Here is a 24,679-nt window from a genome sequence, read left to right on the forward strand (position 1 = left end):
GAGGAACACCAATGTTGATAGGTAGGGTGGGAGAAATTGAATTTTTCACAGAAACATACTGGAGCCTGTCAGTAATGTAAGATTTGAGGTATTGCAGGGAGTGTCCTCTGACTCCATAATGATGTAATTTAAGAAGAAATTTTTGGTGGTTGAAAGTGTCAAAAGCCTTACGCAGGTCCACAAATAACCTAACAGGGAACTCATTTTTATCAAGAGCTGCATGAATCAAGTTAATCATACTATTAAGTGCATCGTTAGTGCTTTTTTTGAGTCTGAAGCCATATTGACAAGAGCTAAGTATATTGTGTTTTGCTAGATAAGAGTAAAGGTGCTTGTAGATTAGTTTTTCAAATATTTTTGACAAGTTAGGCAGGATTGAAATAGGTCTGTAGTTGTTAACATCTGTGAGATCACCACATTTGTGGACCGGGGTTACTCTTGCTTTTTTTTTAGAATGTCTGGAAAGCAATGTCTGTGATGGAATGGAAAGGAATGTCTGTGATCTAGAGTCGTAGCAGTACTATCAGTGATTCTAGTAGGTCTAGTGATTAAGGGTATGAGGAAGCAGGAATTCATACAGTTGAGTAAGCTAACAGCAGTAGGGTGTTCAGGCTCGCAGAGGTCAATATTAAAGTCCCCTGCGATAATTAGATGGTTTTTGTTCAGTCTGTTATCTAGTATTAGATTTCTAAGGTTTGAATTGAATTCGGACACATCAGTGTTCAGAATTCTATAGACTGCACCCACAGACAGGACAAACTCGGCACCCTTGACTCTGAAACTGACGAAGATATACTCCCCACAGCAGTCTCTAGTTCTAATTATTTTTAAGCATGTTAGTTCTCGTTGGTATATATATATATATATATATATATATATATATATATATATATATATATATATATATATATATATATATATATATATATATATTTATATATATATCGCCCTATTGCCGACCAAGAAGCTGCGACTTTGCTAGAAGCTGCATCAACACCACATGACACTGCCCGACTTAGAGCTGTAGCAGCTCCCGATGCAGGTGATTTTCTATTAGCAACCCCAATGTCAGCAACCGGCACCCGTCTCACACCCCAGGCTCTCCGAATTGCCGTGGCTCTCCGCCTCGCTGCCCCAGTCCACACCGAATACAGGTGTATTTGCGGCGAGGCAGAGCTCGACAGATACGGACGGCATGGCCTTCTCTGCCAAAAGACAAGAGGATGGCATGCAAGACACGGCGAGGTCAATGACATTATTAGAAGAAGCCTTACCATAGCCGGTTGTCCAGCAGAGAGAGAACCCCGTTACCTAATGTCCCGCAACTCTGATGAGCCTGTCAGTCGCTCAGACGGAATCACGGTGAACCCCTGGAAGAATGGTAGGCAGTTGGTGTGGGACTACACTTGCGTTTCAACTTTAGCCAATACCTATGTTGACTTCAGTGCTACACAAGCAGGAGGAGCTGCCAATCACCGGGAAGCGGCCAAGTTACGTAAATACAGAGACCGTGAGCACAACTACAATTTCGTCCCCATTGCCTCAGAGAAACTTGGTGCCTGGGGTAAAAGTGCTACTAGCTTTTTGAAGGAGTTGGGGTCTAAGCTAATCGAAACAACTAGAGACCCTAGAGCTGCCAGTTTTCTTTTTCAGTGCCTTAGTGTGGCAATCCAGAGAGGAAATGCTCACTGCATCCATGGTTCCTGCCCGCCATCTGAGGAACTGGAGGAGCTTTTTAACTTGTGATAAGCAGCCTTGTACCCCTGCATATAATCAATATTTTAACTTTTTTTGTGTAATGACATTGTCAAATAAAGTTAGATAAATATACACACATACCAAAAGAATAGGGGTGGTAGGAGAAGAAAATATCAAATTGTTCAGTGAGGATCCACAAGGTCTTCTCTGAGTACTCTTTATTTTCTACTCCGAGGCTATGGGTCCCTACACTTGCACCAGAGGTGGTACCCCTTGAAGGTTATATATATATATATATATATATATATATATATATATATATATATATATATATATATATATATATATATATATATATATATATATATATATATATATATATATATATATATATATATATATATATATATATATTGTGACTGTGTTCCTCCCCTTATATTTCTCCCACGCCTGCTGTAAGAGTCATATCCACTTTTCCCGAGCGTTCTCTACGTTCTCGGGAACAATTCGATATGTGTGGGAGAGTGTAGTGTTCTCGCGTTGGCGAGAAATTCGTAAAAGAAGAGTATTTTGGCCTTTGGTATAGGCCCTTTAGGACGCCAATATGGCGGTGGCCCCTCCGTTTTGCCGCCAAAACTGTGTGACGTCAGTGGCACCGGATTGGTCACTGACAGTGACGTGGCACAGGGAGCCAATGAAAACTGCCCCTGGCAAGTATGACGTCACGAAGGCAGGGGGGTCCGGAGGTTGCGCCGCGTTGGCACCACCAGTCGAACACGGCACGTCAAGGAGGTCGGGCGTGCGACCGGGGATTCTGTCAGTATGACAGTTTACCCCAGCTCCGGTGGATGTACGCGTCTCCTGTAGTCTGCAAGCACTCTGTGAGGTCTTCCTTCGTTCATGTGTTGGACCTGGAATTGACGAATATTGAGCAACAAGTGCTCCCGGAACAGGTGCTGTGCAAGAAGAAGTGAAGTCTGTGCAGTGACGTATGTGACGTCTGAGACAGTTCACTCGGTTAGGAGCGACGTAGTGGCTGGGCCAATCCACCGTGAGGGAATCAGTCTGACATGATACGTCAAGGTAGTAGGACTGCGTAGATTGGTCCTGTCAGTTTGACAGTTGTATCCCGCTCCCGTGGATTTTACGCGTCACCCGAAGTCTGCAAGTACTCTGTGAGGTCTTCCTTCATTCCATATGTTGGACCGAAGAGGGAATCGATGGAATATTGAGCAACAAGTGCTTCAGGGACAGGTACTGTTCAAGAAGTAATGAAGTCTGTGCAGTGACGTATGCGACGTCTGAGGCAGTTCACCCGTTTGTGACGGCGTAGTGGCTGGACCGAGCCACTGGGAAGCAGTGGAAGAAAAAAACTAATTGGGAATCAGGACGACTGCAGCCGAGAAGTAGGTTGGCAGTCGTAGTTGGGAGGACAAGTCAACGGCCATTAGACCGACTCCAACCCTTCAAGAAGTTGTGGAGGAGCATGGACCTGCGGAGAACAGAGCACGGAGACGACGCGTTTATTATTGGGACGTTGATTGGGTTCCTGGAGAAGGCATCAGTGTGTGTGTGGGGGGGCGTTCCCTACAACGAGGCGAGAGCCGGAACCAGGAGCTGCAATTCAACTCTCACCGGAGGGGCTAGTCTGCACTGTGAGGTGGAAGTAGGTAATTCTAGTTTCCCTCCCAATTCCCGTTTAGTCAGCTATATATGTAGCCATAGTATTTTTCATGTCGTGAGCAAGACTCACTAATGTCTATGTCACGGTAGGACACAGTTGTGAGAAGTGAGGCTATATAAAGCTCTCACGTTATATATATTTGCGGTGTGTGGATGCACCTGTTATCATTGAAGAGTTTACTGTGTCATTGATGATTTCTTTCATGTGATATTAATATGATAACTTTTGTCAGATATATATATATATATATATATATATATAAGTGTACCAGTTATTGGTATTAGGCTGTATGCCCAGTATTTATATATATATATATATATATATATATATATATATATATATATATATATATATATATATATATATATATATATATATATATATATATATATATATATATATATATATATATATATATATATATGTCGTACCTAGTAGCCAGAATGCACTTCTCGGCCTACTATGCAAGGCCCGATTTGCCTAATAAGCCAAGTTTTCCTGAATTAATATATTTTCTCTATTTTTTTCTTATGAAATGATAAAGCTACCCATTTCATTATGTATGAGGTCAATTTTTTTTTATTGGAGTTAAAATTAACGTAGATATCCTCCAGATCTTTAGCCCCTGCTATTGCTTTGCTCTTCAACAAGTCACTTGAACTCCAAACCTTTCCAGATATTCTAAAAAAAGCGAGAGTAACGCCTGTCCACAAATGTGGTGATCTCATAGATGTTAACAACTACAGACCTATATCAATCCTGCCAAACTTGTCAAAAGTTTTTGAAAAACTAATCTATAAGCAGCTTTACTCATATCTAGCCAGACTCAATATACTTAGCCTTTGCCAATATGGCTTCAGGCCCAAAAAAAGCAATAACGATGCACTTATTAGTATGCTTAACTCGATTCATACAGCTCTTGATAAAAATGAGTTCCCTGTTGGGTTATTTGTGGACCTGCGTAAAGCTTTTGATACTGTCAACCACCAAAACCTTCTTCTTAAATTACATCATTATGGTGTCAGAGGACACTCCCTACAATACCTCAAATCCTACCTTACTGACAGGCTCCAATGTGTTTCTGTGAATAATACAATTTCTCCCACCCTACCCATCAACATTGGTGTTCCCCAGGGCAGCATACTTGGCCATCTCCTCTTTCTCATCTACATTAATGACCTTCCAAATGCCTCCCAACACCTCAAACCAATTCTATTTGCTGACGACACAACCTTCATTTACTCCAGTCCTGATCCCCTTGCTCTAAATGCCACAGTAAATACTGAGCTAAATAAAGTCCATCTGTGGCTAACTGCCAACAAACTCACCCTTAACATTGACAAAACTTTCTATATTCTGTTTGGCAATAAATCCTCTAATCAAATAAATCTCAAAATAAACAATACCCAAATTTGTAACAAATTAGATGGCAAATTCCTTGGCATTCTCATTGACCACAAGCTGAATTTCCAGGGACACATACTAAACATATCAAAAAAAGTTTCAAAAAATGTGGGCATTCTTTCTAAGATCAGATATTATGTACCACGCCCTGCCCTGGTGACTCTCTATTACTCCCTTATCTATCCATATCTCAACTATGGTATTTGTGCTTGGGGCTCTACTACCCAAAATCACTTACGTCCTCTAATTACTCAACACAAAGCTGCTATTAGGACAATATCCAATTCTGGCCCCAGACATCACTCGGTACCCCTACTCAAATCTCTGAATATGTTAGACATTAAGTCACTGCACATTCTCTCATGTGTATTATACATATATAAAACGCTAAACTATAATGCCAATCCTGATCTCAAAAGCATCATAGAAGGTTGTAACAGAACCCACGAGCACCACACCAGAAATAAATACAGTTTTGATATTCCTAGAGTACGACTTAATCAAACCAGAAATGCTCTACAAATCAAGGGGCCCAGAATGTGGAATGACCTTCCCAACCATGTTAAAGACTGTACCTCTCTCAACCAGTTTAAGTTAAAAACGAAGCTATACCTAATAAATTCCCTGTAACCTACCTTACCCCTCTGTTGTCAACCCATGTATGTTTTTTTTTTTTTTTTTTTTTTTTTTCAAATCAACGCTGTTTGAATGTAATTTTCTGTAATAATTTGTAATTGTATTTGTGCTGCTTTTTCAACAATGTTCCCCCCTCTTTTACCTCTATTTTTATTTGTACTCAACGCATTTTTTTCTTTTTACCCATTAGTTTTAAGCTTTAGTCATTAGTGTTTTTTCCTGCCCGAAACGCTTTGCGTAATAGTGGCTTTAGGCATTGTATGTACTAGCTCTATCTATAAAGCCAACAAACTTTGAAAAATCTCTTTATGTATGTACCTTTACCTAAATAAAAATTATTATTATTATTATTATTTATTATTATATATGACCGAACCTAACCAACCCTACCTAACCTAACCTAACCTATCTTTATAGGTTAGCTTAGGTTAGGTAGCCGAAAAAGTTAGGTTAGGTTAGGATAGGTAGGTTAGGTAGTCGAAAAACAATTAATTCATGAAAACTTGGCTTATTAGGCAAATTGGGCATTGCATAGTAGGCTGAGAAGTGTGTTCTGGCTACTAGGTACGACATATATATATATATATATATATATGTCGTACCTAGTAGCCAGAACGCACTTGTCAGCCTACTATGCAAGGCCAAATTTGCCTAATAAGCCAAGTTTTCCTGAATTAATATATTTTCTCAAATTTTTTTCTTATGAAAAGATAAAGCTACCCATTTCATTATATATGTGGTCAATTTTTTTTTATTGTAGTTAAAATTAACGTAGATATATGACCGAACCTAACCAACCCTACCTAACCTAACCTAACCTATCTTTATAGGTTAGGTTAGGTTAGGTAGCCAAAAAAGTTAGGTTAGGTTAGGTTAGGTAGGTTAGGTCGACGAAAAACAATTAATTCATGAAAACTTGGCTTATTAGGCAAATCGGGCCTTGCATAGTAGGCTGAGAAGTGCGTTCTGGCTACTAGGTACGACATATATATATATATATATATATATATATATATTATTAAATATTACCGAAAAAGTAAGATTAATAATTCTAACACGAATTTTCTCAATCTTTCGTACATTTCTTTTCACTGTTGGAGGTAATTCAAAAATCAATTCTCCAAAATTCATTTTTATTTCTAGTCTGACGCGACACTTGAGCGCGTTTCGTTAAACTTATTACATTTTCAAAGACTTTACACATACACAACTTAATAGAACTTACATATCTCCGATTTGTTTATATCTACTTTTTAGTGAGGTGGTAGTTAATAGGGTATTAATTTCATCAACACATGACAGAACACGAGACAATGGGTATTGAAATGGAAGTGATTGTAGAAAGCCTATTGGTCCATATTTCTTGATGCTTCTATATTAGAGCAGAGTCTTGAGGTGGGTAGAATATAGTTGTGCATTAATTGGCTGTTGATTGCTGGTGTTGACTTCTTAATGTGCAGAGCCTCGCAAACGTCAAGCCGTCTGCTATCGCTGTATCTATCAATGATTTCTGTGTTGTTTACTATAATTTCTCTGGCGATGGTTTGGTTGTGGGAAGAGATTATATGTTCCTTAATGGAGCCCTGTTGCTTATGCATCGTTAAACGCCTAGAAAGAGATGTTGTTGTCTTGCCTATATACTGGGTTTTTTGGAGCTTAGAGTCCCCACGTGGGCATTTGAAGGCATAGACGACGTTGGTCTCTTTTAAAGCGTTCTGCTTTGTGTCTGGAGTGTTTCTCATGAGTAGGCTGGCCGTTTTTCTTGTTTTATAGTAAATCGTCAGTTGTATCCTCTGATTTTTGTCTGTAGGGATAACGTTTCTATTAACAATATCTTTCAGGACCCTTTCCTCCGTTTTATGAGCTGTGGAAAAGAAGTTCCTGTAAAATAGTCTAATAGGGGGTATAGGTGTTGTGTTGGTTGTCTCTTCAGAGGTTGCATGGCGTTTCACTTTCATTTTTATGATGTCTTCGACGAAACCATTGGAGAAGCCGTTGTTGACTAGGACCTGCCTTACCCTACAGAGTTCTTCGTCGACTTGCTTCCATTCTGAGCTGTGGCTGAGAGCACGGTCGACATATGCGTTAACAACACTCCTCTTTACCTGTCTGGGCAGTCGCTGTTGGCATTTAGGCACATTCCTATGTTCGTTTCCTTAGTGTAGACTGCAGTGTGGAAACCTCCGCTCTTTTCCATGACTGTTACATCTAGAAAGGGCAGCTTCCCATCCTTTTCCATCTCGTAAGTGAAACGCAGCACGGAACTCTGCTCAAATGCCTCCTTCAGCTCCTGCACATGTCTGACATCAGGTACCTGTGTAAAAATGTCGTCAACATACCTGCAGTATATGGCCGGTTTCAAGTTCATGTCGACTAAGACTTTTTGCTCGATGGTACCCATGTAGAAGTTTGCAAACAGGACACCTAGGGGAGAACCCATGGCGACCCCATCTACTTGCTTATACATGTGCCCATCCGGGCTCAAGAAGGGTGCCTCTTTAGTACAAGCTTGGAGTAGTTTCCTCAGAATATTTTCTGGTATGTCAAGAGGAGTACAGGCTGGATCACGATACACTCTGTCGGCTATCATCCCGATTGTCTCGTCCACAGGTACGTTGGTAAACAGCGATTCTGCGTCCAACGAGGCTCTTATCCCTGTGGCCCGTGTGCCCCGCAGTAAGGCAAAAAATTCCTTTGGAGACTTCAGGCTGAAGGCGCAAGGAACATAAGGAGTCAGCAGGCCGTTGAGTCGCTTCGCCAGTCTGTACGTGTATGTGGGTATCTGGCTAATGATTGGCTGAAGTGGGTTTCCAGGCTTGTGTGTCTTGACATTTCCATACGCATATCCAGGTTTATATTCCCCAATGATCTTTGGCAGGTGGAGTCCGGTTTTCTTGGCGTTCACAGTTTCGATCAGTTTGTTGACCTTTGCTTTCAATTCGGCTGTAGCCGAATCTACAGCCGAATTGAAAGCAAAGGTCAACAAACTGATCGAAACTGTGAACGCCAAGAAAACCGGACTCCACCTGCCAAAGATCATTGGGGAATATAAACCTGGATATGCGTATGGAAATGTCAAGACACACAAGCCTGGAAACCCACTTCGGCCAATCATTAGCCAGATACCCACACCCACGTACAGACTGGCGAAGCGACTCAACGGCCTGCTGACTCCTTATGTTCCTTGCGCCTTCAGCCTGAAGTCTCCAAAGGAATTTTTTGACTTACTGCGGGGCACATGGGCCACAGGGATAAGAGCCTCGTTGGACGCAGAATCGCTGTTTACCAACGTACCTGTGGACGAGACAATCGGGATGATAGCCGACAGAGTGTATCGTGATCCAGCCTGTACTCCTCTTGACATACCAGAAAATATTCTGAGGAAACTACTCCAAGCTTGTACTAAAGAGGCACCCTTCTTGAGCCCGGATGGGCACATGTATAAGCAAGTAGATGGGGTCGCCATGGGTTCTCCCCTAGGTGTCCTGTTTGCAAACTTCTACATGGGTACCATCGAGCAAAAAGTCTTAGTCGACATGAACTTGAAACCGGCCATATACTGCAGGTATGTTGACGACATTTTTACACAGGTACCTGATGTCAGACATGTGCAGGAGCTGAAGGAGGCATTTGAGCAGAGTTCCGTGCTGCGTTTCACTTACGAGATGGAAAAGGATGGGAAGCTGCCCTTTCTAGATGTAACAGTCATGGAAAAGAGCGGAGGTTTCCACACTGCAGTCTACACTAAGGAAACGAACATAGGAATGTGCCTAAATGCCAACAGCGACTGCCCAGACAGGTAAAGAGGAGTGTTGTTAACGCATATGTCGACCGTGCTCTCAGCCACAGCTCAGAATGGAAGCAAGTCGACGAAGAACTCTGTAGGGTAAGGCAGGTCCTAGTCAACAATGGCTTCTCCAATGGTTTCGTCGAAGACATCATAAAAATGAAAGTGAAACGCCATGCAACCTCTGAAGAGACAACCAACACAACACCTATACCCCCCTATTAGACTATTTTACAGGAACTTCTTTTCCACAGCTCATAAAACGGAGGAAAGGGTCCTGAAAGATATTGTTAATAGAAACGTTATCCCTACAGACAAAAATCAGAGGATACAACTGACGATTTACTATAAAACCAGAAAAACGGCCAGCCTACTCATGAGAAACTCTCCAGACAAAAAGCAGAACGCTTTAAAAGAGACCAACGTCGTCTATGCCTTCAAATGCCCACTTGGGGACTGTAAGCTCCAAAAAACCCAGTATATAGGCAAGACAACAACATCTCTTTCTAGGCGTTTAACGATGCATAAGCAACAGGGCTCCATTAAGGAACATATAATCTCTTCCCACAACCAAACCATCGCCAGAGAAATCCTAGTAAACAACACAGAAATCATCGATAGATACAGCGATAGCAGACGGCTTGACGTTTGCGAGGCTCTGCACATTAAGAAGTCAACACCAGCAATCAACAGCCAATTAATGCACAACTATATTCTACCCACCTCAAGACTCCACTCCAATATAGAAGCATCAAGAAATATGGACCAATAGGCTTACTACAATCACTTCCATTTCAATACCCATTGTTTCGTGTTCTGTCTTGTGTTGATGAAATTAATACCCTATTAAATACCACCTCACCCCATCCACCTCACTCAAAAGTAGATATAAACAAATCGGAGATATGTAAGTTCTATTCAGTTGTGTATGTGTAAAGTCTTTGAAAATGTAATAAGTTTTACGAAACGCGCTCAAGTGTCGCGTCAGACTAGAAATAAAAATGAATTTTGGAGAATTGATTTTTGAATTACCTCCAACAGTGAAAAGAAATGTACGAAAGATTGAGAAAATTCGTGTTAGAATTATTAATCTTACTTTTTCGGTCATATTTAATAGTATATGTCTACACGAAAGACTGCTACCAAAATATACTAATATATATATATATATATATATATATATATATATATATATATATATATATATATATATATATATATATATATATATATATATATACATATATATATATATATATATATATATATATATATATATATATATATATATATATATATATATATATATATATATATATGTCGTACCTAGTAGCCAGAACGCACTTATCAGCCTACTATTGAAGGCCCGATTTGCCTAATAAGCCAAGTTTTCATGAATTAATTGTTTTTCGAGTACCTAACCTACCTAACCTAACCTAACCTATCTTTTTCGGCTATCTAACCTAACCTCACCTATAAAGATAGGTTAGGTTAGGTTAGGTAGGGTTGGTTAGGTTCGGTCATATATCTACGTTAATTTTAACTCCAATAAAAAAAAAATGACCTCATACATAATGAAATGGGTCGCTTTATCATTTCATAAGAAAAAAATTAGAGAAAATATATTAATTCAGGAAAACTTGGCTTATTAGGCAAATTTGGCCTTGCATAGTAGGCGGAGAAGTGCGTTCTGGCTACTAGGTACGACATATATATATATATATATATATATATATATATATGTCGTACCTAGTAGCCAGAACTCAGTTCTCAGCCTACTATTCAAGGCCCGATTTGCCTAATAAGCCAAGTTTTCCTGAATTAATATATTTACTATAATTTTTTTCTTATGAAATGATAAAGCAACCCTTTTTTCTATGTATGAGGTCAATTTTTTTTTATTGGAGTTAAAATTAACGTAGATATATGACCGAACCTAACCAACCCTACCTAACCTAACCTAACCTATATTTATAGGTAAGGTTAGGTTAGGTAGCCAAAAAAAGCTAGGTTAGGTTAGGTTAGGTAGGTTAGGTAGACGAAAAAACATTAATTCATGAAAACTTGGCTTATTAGGCAAATCGGGCCTTGAATAGTAGGCTGAGAAGTGCGTTCTGGCTATTAGGTACGACATATATATATATATATATATATATATATATATATATGTCGTACCTAGTAGCCAGAACGCACTTCTCAGCCTACTATGCAAGGCCAAATTTGCCTAATAAGCCAAGTTTTCATGAATTAATTGTTTTTCGACTACCTAACCTACCTAACCTAACCTAACCTAACTTTTTTGGCCACCTAACCTAACCTAACCTATTAAGATAGGTTAGGTTAGGTTAGGTAGGGTTGGTTAGGTTCGGTCATATATCTACGTTAATTTTAACTCCAATAAAAAAAAATTGACCTCGTACAGAATGAAATGGGTAGCTTTATCATTTCATAAGAAAAAAATTAGAGAAAATATATTAATTCATGAAAACTTGGCTTATTAGGCAAATCGGGCCTTGCAAAATAGGCTGAGAAGTGCGTTCTGGCTACTAGGTACGACATATATATATATATATATATATATATATATATATATATATATATATATATATATATATATATATATATATATATATATACATATATATATAATTATATATATATATATATATATATATATTCATATATATATATATATATTCATATATATATATATATATATATATATATATATATATATATATATATATATATATATATATATATATATATATATATATATATATATATATATATATATATATATATATATGCTTGTGTGTTGAATATAAAACCGCCTGTCGTCTGACGCGGTTGAGTGCACGCTACGCTCCTCTACGCTACGCTTAAACTACCGCCAGATAATGTAGACCGCCACCCACAGCCAGCTAAGTACATGGAGTCCAAGCATGTTATAGCAAAACCAAAGTAACCAACCAAAATCAACTCATTCCATCTCAAACAAATTTCAAAACAATCCTCTCCGGCTGTGAGTATCAGTGCATGCTGCCCGCCACCGCGCTGCCTGACACAAGTTTCTTCACAACATATACCCCCAGTCCATTCTAACCAATCATGTCTCCTAAAAATGTGACTGCGCAGGGAAATAAGGGCAACAAATCCCTTAACAAGGCATCCATCCCGGCCAACTCTAACAACATTCGTGTTTCTACGTTTGGAAGCTCTGGGGTCCGTGGCGGCGGTGCTGCCCTCCCCTCCTCCCTATTGAGCCAGGGAGCGGTGTCCTCTCAATCCTCTCCTATTAACACGCTAACATCCCAGTTTACGCAATTCAAGCGAGCTTCCGGTCCCTCACTGGATTTCCCTAACTGGACCGAGAATCAGTGGTTCAAAAAGTTGTGCCTAGTCCTCGAGTCTCAAAATGCTATCATCTTGAGTCTTCAAAATGAGAATCTAGCGAACCCCGCGAATCTCCAACATCAACAACAAGAAATAACCCTCCTCCGTGAGGATATTAGAAACTTTAAGGCTAGCCAAGATCAACTCCAGCATGACTTGAATGATCTCCGTGAGGAAAACAATCTTCTGAAAACTGATGAAGCCATAAAAAAACAGGAGGAAGCTCTCAGCAAAATGACTGCATGTATCAGTACATTATCCGCCCAACGTTCCGTCTCTCAGGAAGAACAAGACCAACAAAAGCTGCTAGACTCTGTTATTGTGTTGTCCCAAGATATACCTGTGGAACGTGGAGGTGAAAAGTGTGTCGAAATAGCTCAGGCTCTCATAAAAAACGAATTGCAGGTCATTCTAAACAAAACTGACATTATTGCTGCCTACAGAGTAGGCAAAAAGAATCCATCAGGTCAAAACCAGCGGAAAATTCGCCTGAAGCTGACTTCCCAGTTCATGAAATCCCATCTTGTCCGGACAGCTGCATCCCAACGGAAGGGATTATACATCAACGAGTGCTTGACTAGGAACAGACAGCAACTCCTCTACCGCCTGCGTCAAATCCGTCAACAAAACCCAGATGCGATTCATCAGTGCTTCGTTAGAGATGGATTGATAAAGGTGAGAAAGACCGCAGAGGGCAAAATGTTTACAATTGCTAATGAAGAGAACCTCAATACTTTCCTCTCCCAATGTGGTTTGTCTCACCATATTATCACTCTCAATGAATTAACTTAATTAACCCCTTGTCAACTAGTGGGGCTAGGTATCCTAAGTCTCCTTGTTTCATTTTTTGACTTAATTTTTAACTTACTCTTCACTAGTCATTTACTGAACATAATTAATTGAGTGCATTAATATTTCTTCAGGTCTTATTAATTATACAGTCATAACTGAACTATTTATAGTTAATAATCATTAGCTTAAATTTGCCTATGTTTATTATTCAACTTTTTCTTTGATTTCATTTATTACCTAGGTTGCCTAGCCTCGCCATGCTCCCTTACTCCATTGTACCCCTGGCTTTGCCTGCATCTCAAATTGCAAATTGTTACTTACAGTGTACCTGAGAGTACTTCCCAGCAAACACAAATCATCTACACAACGTTCGCCTATCTCTTGCCATAGGTGTGGGAATGATTTGCATTGAGAATGGTGCAGGAGAGCCTTTGAGAAACTTTTACTCAAAAAATCCAAACACAAAGGTTTAATTATAAATTGTTTTTCTACAATTATTTTCTTCCAAATGTAAAACAAATAGTTTTTACATGTTTAAATATAAAATTTATGGTGTTTTTTTGTAAAATTCATTAATATATTGTGAATGATATATATTGGCTGAGTGAAACCTTTCAAATCCATTTAGTTATAATTTGAACAGAAAAAAGTATTTTTCCAAATTTTCTAAAAATTGCTCTTTTTAACACAATTTGACTCCTTATACATTCCACTAAACACTATATCATGTTTAAATATATAATTTATGTATTATTCTCTAAAATAATTTATATAAATTATATAAGTTGCTGGAAAGTGGTGTTAAAGATTATGAAAACATTTTGTTGTGTTAATATGTTCTTATTAACTATGTCTCAAGTTCACAGTTTATCAAACAAGAATATTAACATTCGTCAACTCTTAAAATCTTATATGTTATCTTGCTGGTGCAAAAAAGGGTGAATCTTTAGGAACAGCTATAGTATCTATATATCACAAATGGTGTTTTCCCTAACTCAAACAATGTAGGGTTTATTATTCTACACATATTTCTAATGACTCTTAGATGTTTACATTCTCTGAAGTATAATTGTGAAGGCTGTGTCCATCACTCTCAACACAGATTCTTAAACTCGTCTCTGCAGGTTCAACTATATAATTAGTTTCCATTTTGAATTTCCATGGACATTTGTATCCAAAATGAAACCAATGTGGTTTCCTTCAGCGCCTTCAGCCAGCACATTTGCTCATTCATTTCCACAGATTCCAACAAGGTAGGGGATTTACAGAAATTTGTATATTCATATTGTTATATATTAAAAATATGAATGCAGTTCAATATGATAAGACAAATACATGAGTTTATGATAAATTCGTTTTCTGTGATATACCATTGATATGCTCTTTTTTTCTTTAAACGGCAGACTAAACTAAAGTGCTCACATCAACAGATTTGATGTATAAATGGTCAACGCTCAACAGAGTTAGTATAAATGTATTAGTATAAATCTTACTTGTCTCATTGTTAATTCACATTCAATGTCAACTTGTGGTTGCATTGTACAAGGCCAACACAGATGATCGAAGGAAACTAACTCTGCTCTAGTTCCATGAAGTTGCTATTTGGTCTTTACTCAATGCATTGTACATGCATTGTACAAGGCCAACACAGATGATCGAAGGAAACTAACTCTGCTCTAGTTCCATGAAGTTGCTATTTGGTCTTTATTGAAATTTGACAAGGCAGAGTGGCCTGCAACAACTACACCATCTCCACATCTAGTTCATGCTCCAGACATAAATCATGACACTGGTCCTGTGTATCCTGCTGCTGACCCGTCAACACCTGGCCCGTCGGGTGTGAGGCGCCCTCTCTTCACGTCTACACCTAGTGCTGAAGCTGAATCTGATGAAGATAATTCATATTCCACATTAGTGTTTGAAAACAATAGTGAGAGCGACGATTCAGACAGTAGTTTATTGCCAACCCAGAGACAACAGCGACGTGTTGTTATAGCAGAGACTCGCCTGAACTATAAATTGAAACATGAGCTGGTAAAAATCCCCAAACGTCGCAGGTGTGAAGTGTGTTCAAAGTCGGGTATCAGGAAGGAAACTGGTATAGCGTGCAAGACATGCGATGTTCCACTTTGCATCATACCTTGTAATTACACCACTTATCACAGGAAAAGGGTGTATTGGGTGGACAAGAAATAACCACCTACATCAGCTTCACTCCACCTAGGAACATCTGTTGAGCAACTTCAGGAATCAGTACCTGAAGGAGGTGGAGTGGAGATAAAATGCTCAACTTATTTTACTACAATCGTCTTTGCTTTGGTAAGTACACATAATTGTCTTAGATTGTTTCAGTATTGTAGTCTATTTTCTTAGGAATATTTTGATACCTAAATGAGAACTGTAGCACGAAAACTAAAGTAAGTATACATGAAACAAGAGAAACTTTTTTTGTGGGTGTTGCGGGTGTGAGTTGGAGTGTCAAGAGCGGGTTCCGGTTGTGTGTTTTCCGTCATCTCTACAGCTGTGAATTCCAAGGAATTGTATTTGATATGCATATGTCTGTGTAGGGAATTTTATTCCGAACACTATACAAAAAAAAACGGTGTGAAACAAGTATAAACTTGAAAAACATGAGCAAAGTAAAAACTTTTGACGCTCACGGGTACAAACACGCGTAAGATTTTATTCGCCGCAAATTTATTTGACGCTGTGTTGGCCAACTCTACCCATGTTCTTATAGAACTTTCTATTGCGAACACATTGCTATAAAAATGAAATACGTAGCTTCAGAAATAATGTCAGGACAGTTAAATAAGTATAAACATTCAAAGCACTGCATCCCAACAGTGTCGTCCCTGCTGAAATCACGGCTAACGCTTCGCCCAGTTCCCACACTCGTGCGGGTCACCCGATACCATAATTAGACATTGATAGGCATATGTCTGGGTGGGGAATTTTATTGCGAGTTCAGTGATATCAAAATGAGCGCTGTAGGATGACTGTGAGGCTGGCAACAAACGAAAGAGTATGAACATTTACATCCTGTTTGGGTGTCACGGCGAGTCATCTTCGTGTTTATTTACTTCGTGGTGGGATACCAAATGCTTCGGTGACATTTTATGCATATGATCTTGTAGAGAATTTTATTGCCAACGCATTGATACCAAAATGAAAAACGTAGCTTGAGAATTGAGGTTAGGAGCGTGAAAAGATTATAAACTTTTTTGTGTTTACGCTTGAGCGCCCAGAACGCCGCGCGCACAACCCGCTTGGTTTTCCAGCTAGTGCCGCGCGCACTAAAGTGTTAAGCAACTGACATATGTGGAGAGCTAGTATCAAAATTTATATGTTTGTCCTGCACACCGCCCCCCATCCAGTGGGCAGCGGTGGATAGGTTACAATCACTTAGTTGTTATCTACAGTTAGCAAACTGGGGATATTTGGCTAAAATTTCTGGTAGCAGATCATTTTGAATGAAATATTGACACATCGCTGGAACATTGGTTATAGAATTGTCTCTAAATTCATGTATCTTTTCGCACTCCATCACATAGTGACGGAGGGTGTGCGAATAATTTTGTTGACACAGTTTACATTTGGTCAGGTCTACATCAGCAGATAATGAGAATTCCCAGAGATACTTGTAACCGAGTCTAAGCCGAGCAGTAGTAACATCTAGAAGTCTGCTGATTTTATTGGATGATCCATAGATGTGTGGCTCCTCTTGTATGATAGTATGATGATAGATGGAATTACTAGTTCCAGTTTCTAGGCAGGCGATGAGTACTCACAATAACCTTAATTAAGCGTCAAAACAAAAATGTGTATACTCTTTTTACTCTCCTGACCTTAGTTCTCGAGCTATGTATTTCATTTTGGTACCAACGTGTTCGCAATAACATTCTCTAGAAGAACATCAGCAAAAACGGTCACCAAAAGTTATATGAATACCAGCACCCAATAAATACCTACGTAGATGACTCGCCGTGAGTGCCCAAGAGCAACAAAATGTTTTTACTCTTGGGATTGTTATCACTTCCACACTTGTCCTACAGCGTTAATTGTGGTATCAATGTACTCGCAATGAAATTCCCAACACGGTGATATGAATATAAACGTAGAATAATGGTCGCTGCCCACCCGCAAGAGTGTGGGAAGTGGCGGAACTGTTACCCAGTATTGGTGACAAGACGACACATGGGCGATACAGCGCTTTGAAAGTTTATAATTATTTCACTGTCCTGACATTATTATTGTATGTACGTCATTCATTTTTGTGCCAATGTTTTCGCAATAGAATGTTCTATGAGCCCGTAGGTAAAAAAGAGCAACAAAGCGTAAGATAGAATAGCACCATATATAAAACAACGCTGGTACATATCAGTGAGCGTCAAACGCACACGAAATGTGTGTGTTTGATGGTGGTCAAACGATGTTTGATGTGTTTGATCAGGTGATGTCCTGATCCGCCTAATTAAAGTATGAATTATGTTGAGAAAAAATAAGAAAAAAGGGAAAAAACAGGAGTGGGAGAAACATGACAGAAAAAGAGTAAAAATACAATTTGGTCAACAAAACAGCATTGTTTAAAATAAAAGATATGGATTGACATTTTGGGGGTTAGGTTGGTAGGTTACATTGAGTTAATTAGGTAGTACTTAGTGTTTATCTGTTATAGATAGGAGCTGCCTGGTATGGGCCAATAGGCCTTCTGCAGTTACCTTTGTTTTTATGTTTTTGCCCTGTAACCTAAATGGTTAGAGAGGCACATATATGGGCTTAGGGACTGAACCCCACACTACATTTAGCTAAGCTGGTTACAATCTTGATGATATAGTTACAAAATTCTGTATAAGTCGTCACATTATCAATGGGTTCGAGATCAACCACAATTTCCTGAATAGATATAACAAAGGGGATATTAATAGGGTATTAAAATTGTCAACACAAGATAGAACACGAAACAATGGGTATAAATTGGATAAGTTTAGATTTAGGAAAGACTTGGGTAAATACAGGGTCAGTAACAGGGTTGTTGATTTGTGGAATTTTTCTTAACTTATAAATTTATCTTTATTTATCTTAAACTGGTTGGGAGAGGTACAGTTTTAACATAATTGGGAAGGTCATTCCACATTCGAGGTCTCTTGATTTGTAAAGCATTTCTAGTTTGACTAAGTCGTACTCTTGGAATATCAAATAGGTATTTGTTTCTGGTGTGGTGCTCATGGGATCTGTTACAACCTTCTAGGAAGCTTTTAAGGTCAGGATTGACATTACAGTGCAGCGTTTTATATATATAAAATACACATGAGAGTATGTGCAGGGACTTAATATCTAACATATTCAGAGATTTGAGTAAGGGGTCCATATATACTGCCCGGTTGCCTGAAATGCTATATGCCTACTATAGTGGCTTTAGGTATTGTATGCACTAGCTCTATCTATAAATCCAACATTATGTTTGTAAATCAACTATGTATGTACTTTCCTGAATAAAATTGACTTTACTGTACACTTATATTCTCTGTGGATTTGTTATCCTCTATCGTTTGGGAGAAAAAAAATGACTAATACGTTCGGCGAATGACTTTGACTTCAACTTCACTTTGACTTCGTTCATGTCATCGTATTTTCCGTAATATATAAAGGTTATGACAATGCAATTATATTATTGTGTGCAAATAAGTTTGAAATTTCATGTACCCTAAAAATATTAAAATAAAGAATAAGAATAATTAAATAATTGTTGTAGTAAATTGTCACACGTTCATCATACGCAAACGAACACACAGTTTGGAGCGTCAGTACAAGACCGCCGCCATTTTAAAACACGGCTTCGAATGTAAGTAATGTTTTTCTCGTACTAACACTGTGTTATACAATAGATTTGGTCTTGAATTCACAAATTTAGTTGTTACATCTGACAGAGTATGTTAGACGGTGTAATGCTGGTCCATGTTAACGTATTTGTGGGCTTGGTTGGTTTAAATGTGGAGGCGAGGCCTGGCAGTGCTGGTGTATGTGGAGGCGAGGCCTGGCAGTGCTGGTGTATGTGGAGGCGAGGCCTGGCTGTGCTGGTGAGTATGTGGAGGCGAGGCCTGGCAGTGCTGGTGTATGTGGAGGCGAGGCCTGGCAGTGCTGGTGTATGTGGAGGCGAGGCCTGGCTGTGCTAGTGTGTATGTGGAGGCGAGGCCTGGCTGTGCTAGTGTGTATGTGGAGGCGAGGCCTGGCTGTGCTAGTGTGTATGTGGAGGCGAGGCCTGGCTGTGCTAGTGTGTATGTGGAGGCGAGGCCTGGCTGTACTGGTGTATGTGGAGGCGAGGCCTGGCTGTGCTAGTGTGTATGTGGAGGCGAGGCCTGGCTGTGCTAGTGTGTATGTGGAGGCGAGGCCTGGCTGTGCTAGTGTGTATGTGGAGGCGAGGCCTGGCTGTGCTAGTGTGTATGTGGAGGCGAGGCCTGGCTGTGCTAGTGTGTATGTGGAGGCGAGGCCTGGCTGTGCTAGTGTGTATGTGGAGGCGAGGCCTGGCTGTGCTAGTGTGTATGTGGAGGCGAGGCCTGGCTGTGCTAGTGTGTATGTGGAGGCGAGGCCTGGCTGTGCTAGTGTGTATGTGGAGGCGAGGCATGTAAAACACTCCCCAATAGGAAGAAAACCCACTGGGTTCTAGGCTAGGTTAGGCTTATCTGTAATAATTGAATTAAGCCTAGCAAAGCCTAGAACCTAGTTCAGTAATTTAAAAAATGTTGTAACTTGAAAAATGCCATTCAATACATTAAACAATTTAAATATTTTCAGGCAATCAACACAACCCTCTCATGTTGGCTAACCCTCTCTCATGTTGGTCAATAATTTAATTATTTTTTTATGGAGTAATCTTTGCTGTTGAAATGTAGTCTTTTTGAGACTACATTTCAAATGTAGTGTGTGTGGAGGCGTGTATGTTAGGTATTACCTAATATACACGGTCTAATATATCTATCTGTGTGAAATAGATTAAATCCATTTATTTGATATTCAGCTAATAGTTCTGTATTTTCTACATTCATCCATGTTTTGGTAAGTGCAATAATATGTATTGTTTCATTGCAGATTAGAGATTCAAGATAGTTCTAGATTTCCGAAGTACTGAAACGCGCGCCATACAGGCTTGGTGGATCTAGGTGCAAGGTAAAATTATTTACATTTACTTGTTTTGTATTTATGTTTTGTATTTATATGCATATATGCATTTATATGCATTATTCTATAGAATAATAGATCTCGTAATAATTTTGCAAAAATAGTGGCATTTACTATTTTTAAAAGATTATTAAAAAATTTACTGATATGGTGCATTCGGAAGGGCGAAGAGGGAGAACGGCCTGTTGACATAGCTCGGGTGCAGGGGGGGGGGGGGTTGTGTAAAAGCCTGGTTTGTGCCTCGGAGAGGCTATGGGATCCAGTAAGTTCAGTAGAACTTCGGTTTCAACCCTTTTACCCTGTTGTAGCTCAGTCGATTAAGGCAGTGTCTGGGATGCTCCCGGACGCAGGTTCGAATCCTCGTCACGGCCCTTGTGGATTTGTTCATTTGATGCATCACGTTATTGTGATCTGTGTGTGTAATTCTTCACTTGCTACAGCAACAGGAATGTGTGTGTATGTATTTGTGTTGTTGAATATGACCGAAAGTGTAAGATTAATGATTCTAACACAAATCGTCTGAATATTTGTTTTTCTTCACTGTCGAGAGTAGTTAAAAAAATTTACTCGAGTTTATTTTCACACTTTATTTATGGTCCTTAAGTCCCTCTCCTTAATGCTGCTGCTGTTTCTCGCATCTTTGCATCGCTTGTATGTTTGGGGGTTTGGCCTCTTGCTATATATTGATTCCATTTGTGTGTGTTTGGGTCTCAGGCCCTCTCGCAATTTCTGTTGAACAAACCCCTTTTCCTAGTTCTGCATCTCTCCTTTGGTACAAATTTTGTTGTGCTTTTATCATATATTTCACAAAACTTGACATACATTTCATTTACTTCATGTCCTATCAGCAAGTGTTTGTCAAATTCTTTAAGGAAAGTTTATCATCCTGATTGCAGATCTCTAGCGATATTATGTCAACTTCTTGTGGATTCGCAATCATTATTTAATTTACCTTTAGGTGTTCTTTCACCAGCACAGCAACACTGTACCTCTCCCAACCAGTTTAAGATAAAAACTAAGTACTAACTAATTAACTCAATGTAACCTACCTTACCCCCAAAATGACAACCCATGTCTTCTATTTTAAACAATGCTGTTTTGTTGACCAAATTGTATTTGTTTTTTTCTGCAATGTTTCCCCCCCCCCCACCACTCTACCACCACATTGAGTTTAGTAGCTCTGTGCACGTCAGGTGCTGTTTAATATACAGACCTACTCCTCCATTTGACCTAGTTTCTCTATCACATCTATATCACTTTGTGCTTTAGGCCTGGTGGAGCTTGGTCCACCAGGCTGTTGTTTGGAGTGGCCCGCAGATCCACATACAGTCTGCATATGATATACAGTCTGTTGATCAATTGAACTACAGTAGTTAGTTTTTATCATCCGAATGCACCAATAAGTGTTCATTCTTCCCAGATGAAGGAACTAGGTAATATTCATCATCTGAATGCACCATCTGAAGCTTTAACACACTCATGATACACGAGAGGTTTAAAAAACTTTTAAAACTTTTTGACCTATGTATTTAAAAGCAATTCTAAAGTTAAAAAGTGTAGCATAGGCCCCCTCGCAGAATGTTCTTAATATGATCCTCAGGTTATAGTTTTCTATCTAAAACCACCCCTAGATCTCTTTCTTGATCAGAATTCTTTATAGATCTCTGTGGCTCGATCATAGAAACTGAGCAAATTCGTTACACTGGACCTTCCAGATCGAATACCATGCTGACAGTCTGATATATCATTCAGTACGTCTGCATCTGAAATTGAGCAATACCGGATTTATTATTTGTTTTTATAAATTTTATACTTATAATCTTAACTTATTTCAGAGACCACGAGTAATCTGGGCTTCGAACTCAACAGAAAAGCCTTCCGTAGACCTGCTTCTTTGCTACATAATAGACAATATTTAGTAAGTATTGATTTATTTACTATTTATTATTTATTTACCGTTATTAGTATAATAGATCTCGTAATAATTTTGCAAAAATAATGGCATTTACTATTTTAAAAAGCTCAGGTGCAGGGGGGGGGGGGGTTATGTAAAAGCCTGGTTTGTGCCTCGGAGAGGCTATGGGATCCAGTAAGATCGTCCTTCCTTTCCTCCCTAGAATCTGGATGTAGCAGGTGCTCAATTGTCAAAAGTGAAAAATTGGTTTTGTCTTCCGAATGCACCATTTCTGTAAATTTGCTAATAATCTTTTAAAAATAGTAAATGCCATTATTTTTGCAAAATTATTACGAGATCTATTATACTAATAACGGTTTGATAAAATACAGTAGACTGCCTACTGGTTTTACCTGTAATAAGGTTTGATACAGATGATTATGATTATGGTTTTGGCCTCCACCACCCTCTCACCTAACTTGTTCCAACCATGTCTACCACGCTGCTTGCGAAAGTTAATTTTCTAATATTTCTGTGGCATCTTTGTTTGGTTACCTTTTACAATATCTTCTTTTTATTCTACCATCTAGTTTTGGCATTTTATGCCTCTAACCTGGGAGCCACTTATTGGCAAGTCTATACCTTTACCAGTTGATGTGATTCTTTAGATATGGGCACCATATCTCCAGGTGTCCTACACAATTAGCTTTAATTAAATTTTCCAAAATTATCACTTACACTTGTAATACAGGGTTCTAGGTTCCCTATAGTGTCCTTTATTGAAATAGAGTTTAACAACAATTTCAATGTCCCTATTTTCTTTTAGATTATATCTCAACATATAATTAATGTCCAACAGGACATGATTACTCTTTCCAATAGGAGGATGGTATTGAATATTTGATCTAGTACTGATGGAATAATTTATATAATAATCACTAGAAATTATTTCGATAAGAATTTGAATTTATGCATGTCGTTGTTTTGGCATGCCTCTATTTCCATATGTTACATTTCTGCATGTCTCCAATTCTGGAAGTGTTCACTTTTGCATGTGCCTGACAAGGATGTTATATGCACCAGCTTTAATTATCACACATTGTATATAATGAATGACTTATTTTTAGAATTTTAATACATATTGCATCTGTCAATACATTATTAACAATAATATAGGTAATATGGTAGTCTAATGTAGAAATTTGACACTCTTTAACAGAATGTACGAGTATAAGCGAAAAAAGCGACTCCAATACAACAACAGATGGATGCAAGTATCAAGAAGGCTAAAACGTATACACAAAATGCATCCAAATACAGCTGTACACACTAGTGAACCCATTAATCTTACTGAGGCAGCATCAAGTTCAGAGATTGAGTCGTCAGACAATGACATTAGTTCTTTTGAAGCCGAGTCAAATCAAGAGTATGGATTAGGCTCTGAAATTGATGATTTACACATGAATCTTACTGATATTCATGATGTATTATCTAATTCTCAAAGTGAGGAGGAGAATGATGACCATGATAATCATCATTCACTTGTTTACCCACAGAATTTATTAATTCAGTGGGTAAACAAGAATGGTGTTACACACAATGCTGTTGATGAATTATTTTTTTGCAGTAACAGAAAAAATGGAATACATAATGAAGGAATTATCAAAATTGACATTTTTATCAGGGGATATCCTGAATATTGTCAAAATGACGGAAACCCATATGTCAAAAACACATGGAGATATACCAATCCTGGAAGACATTCTTCCATCCCCACTTGAAACTGTTGAGCAGGTGGAAAGTCTGTCACATGAGCTAAAAGTTAACAGTGAATATAAAAAGAGTATGGTAAGTGTTGCTTAATTCTTTTAGCCTGAGTATGGTAAGTGTTGCTGAATTTTTTTAGCCTTGTACATATGTCTTTTGATTAGTTTTTTTGCAGATGAAGGAAGGTGGGGTGGCACATAATTGATTGTTCAGTGTTATGTTTAAGGTACAAATAAAACAAAAGCAAAAGTTACTCAAATTCGTTGATTTTTGTAATAGTTAAGAAGGAAAATATTTTAATGCTATTTATTTAATACAGTTGGAAATTAGAAAATCTAATGTTGAGATTGAAAGATATATATTATTCTCTATTACCTTACAGCTTATGCATTATTTTAACAGGTCCAGACGCTGTCTCAAATGGGCGGTGCAAGCTGTGGAG

At 38.6% G+C, this 24,679-nt stretch overlaps 1 long non-coding RNA gene across 1 annotated transcript in view; it reads left to right on the forward strand.

Annotated features, from left to right (window-relative positions):
• Nucleotides 1-23,739: 23,739 nt before the first annotated feature.
• The window catches only part of LOC138355707 (uncharacterized), a 2,625-nt gene continuing 1,685 nt past the window's right edge, over nucleotides 23,740-24,679 (forward strand). The window contains exon 1 of the long non-coding RNA XR_011223995.1: nucleotides 23,740-24,679. This exon is cut by the window's right edge and continues 120 nt beyond it. This is a non-coding gene — a long non-coding RNA (uncharacterized lncRNA).

The sequence above is a fragment of the Procambarus clarkii genome, chromosome 68, assembly GCF_040958095.1.
Source record: "Procambarus clarkii isolate CNS0578487 chromosome 68, FALCON_Pclarkii_2.0, whole genome shotgun sequence".
Taxonomy (NCBI): domain Eukaryota; kingdom Metazoa; phylum Arthropoda; class Malacostraca; order Decapoda; family Cambaridae; genus Procambarus; species Procambarus clarkii.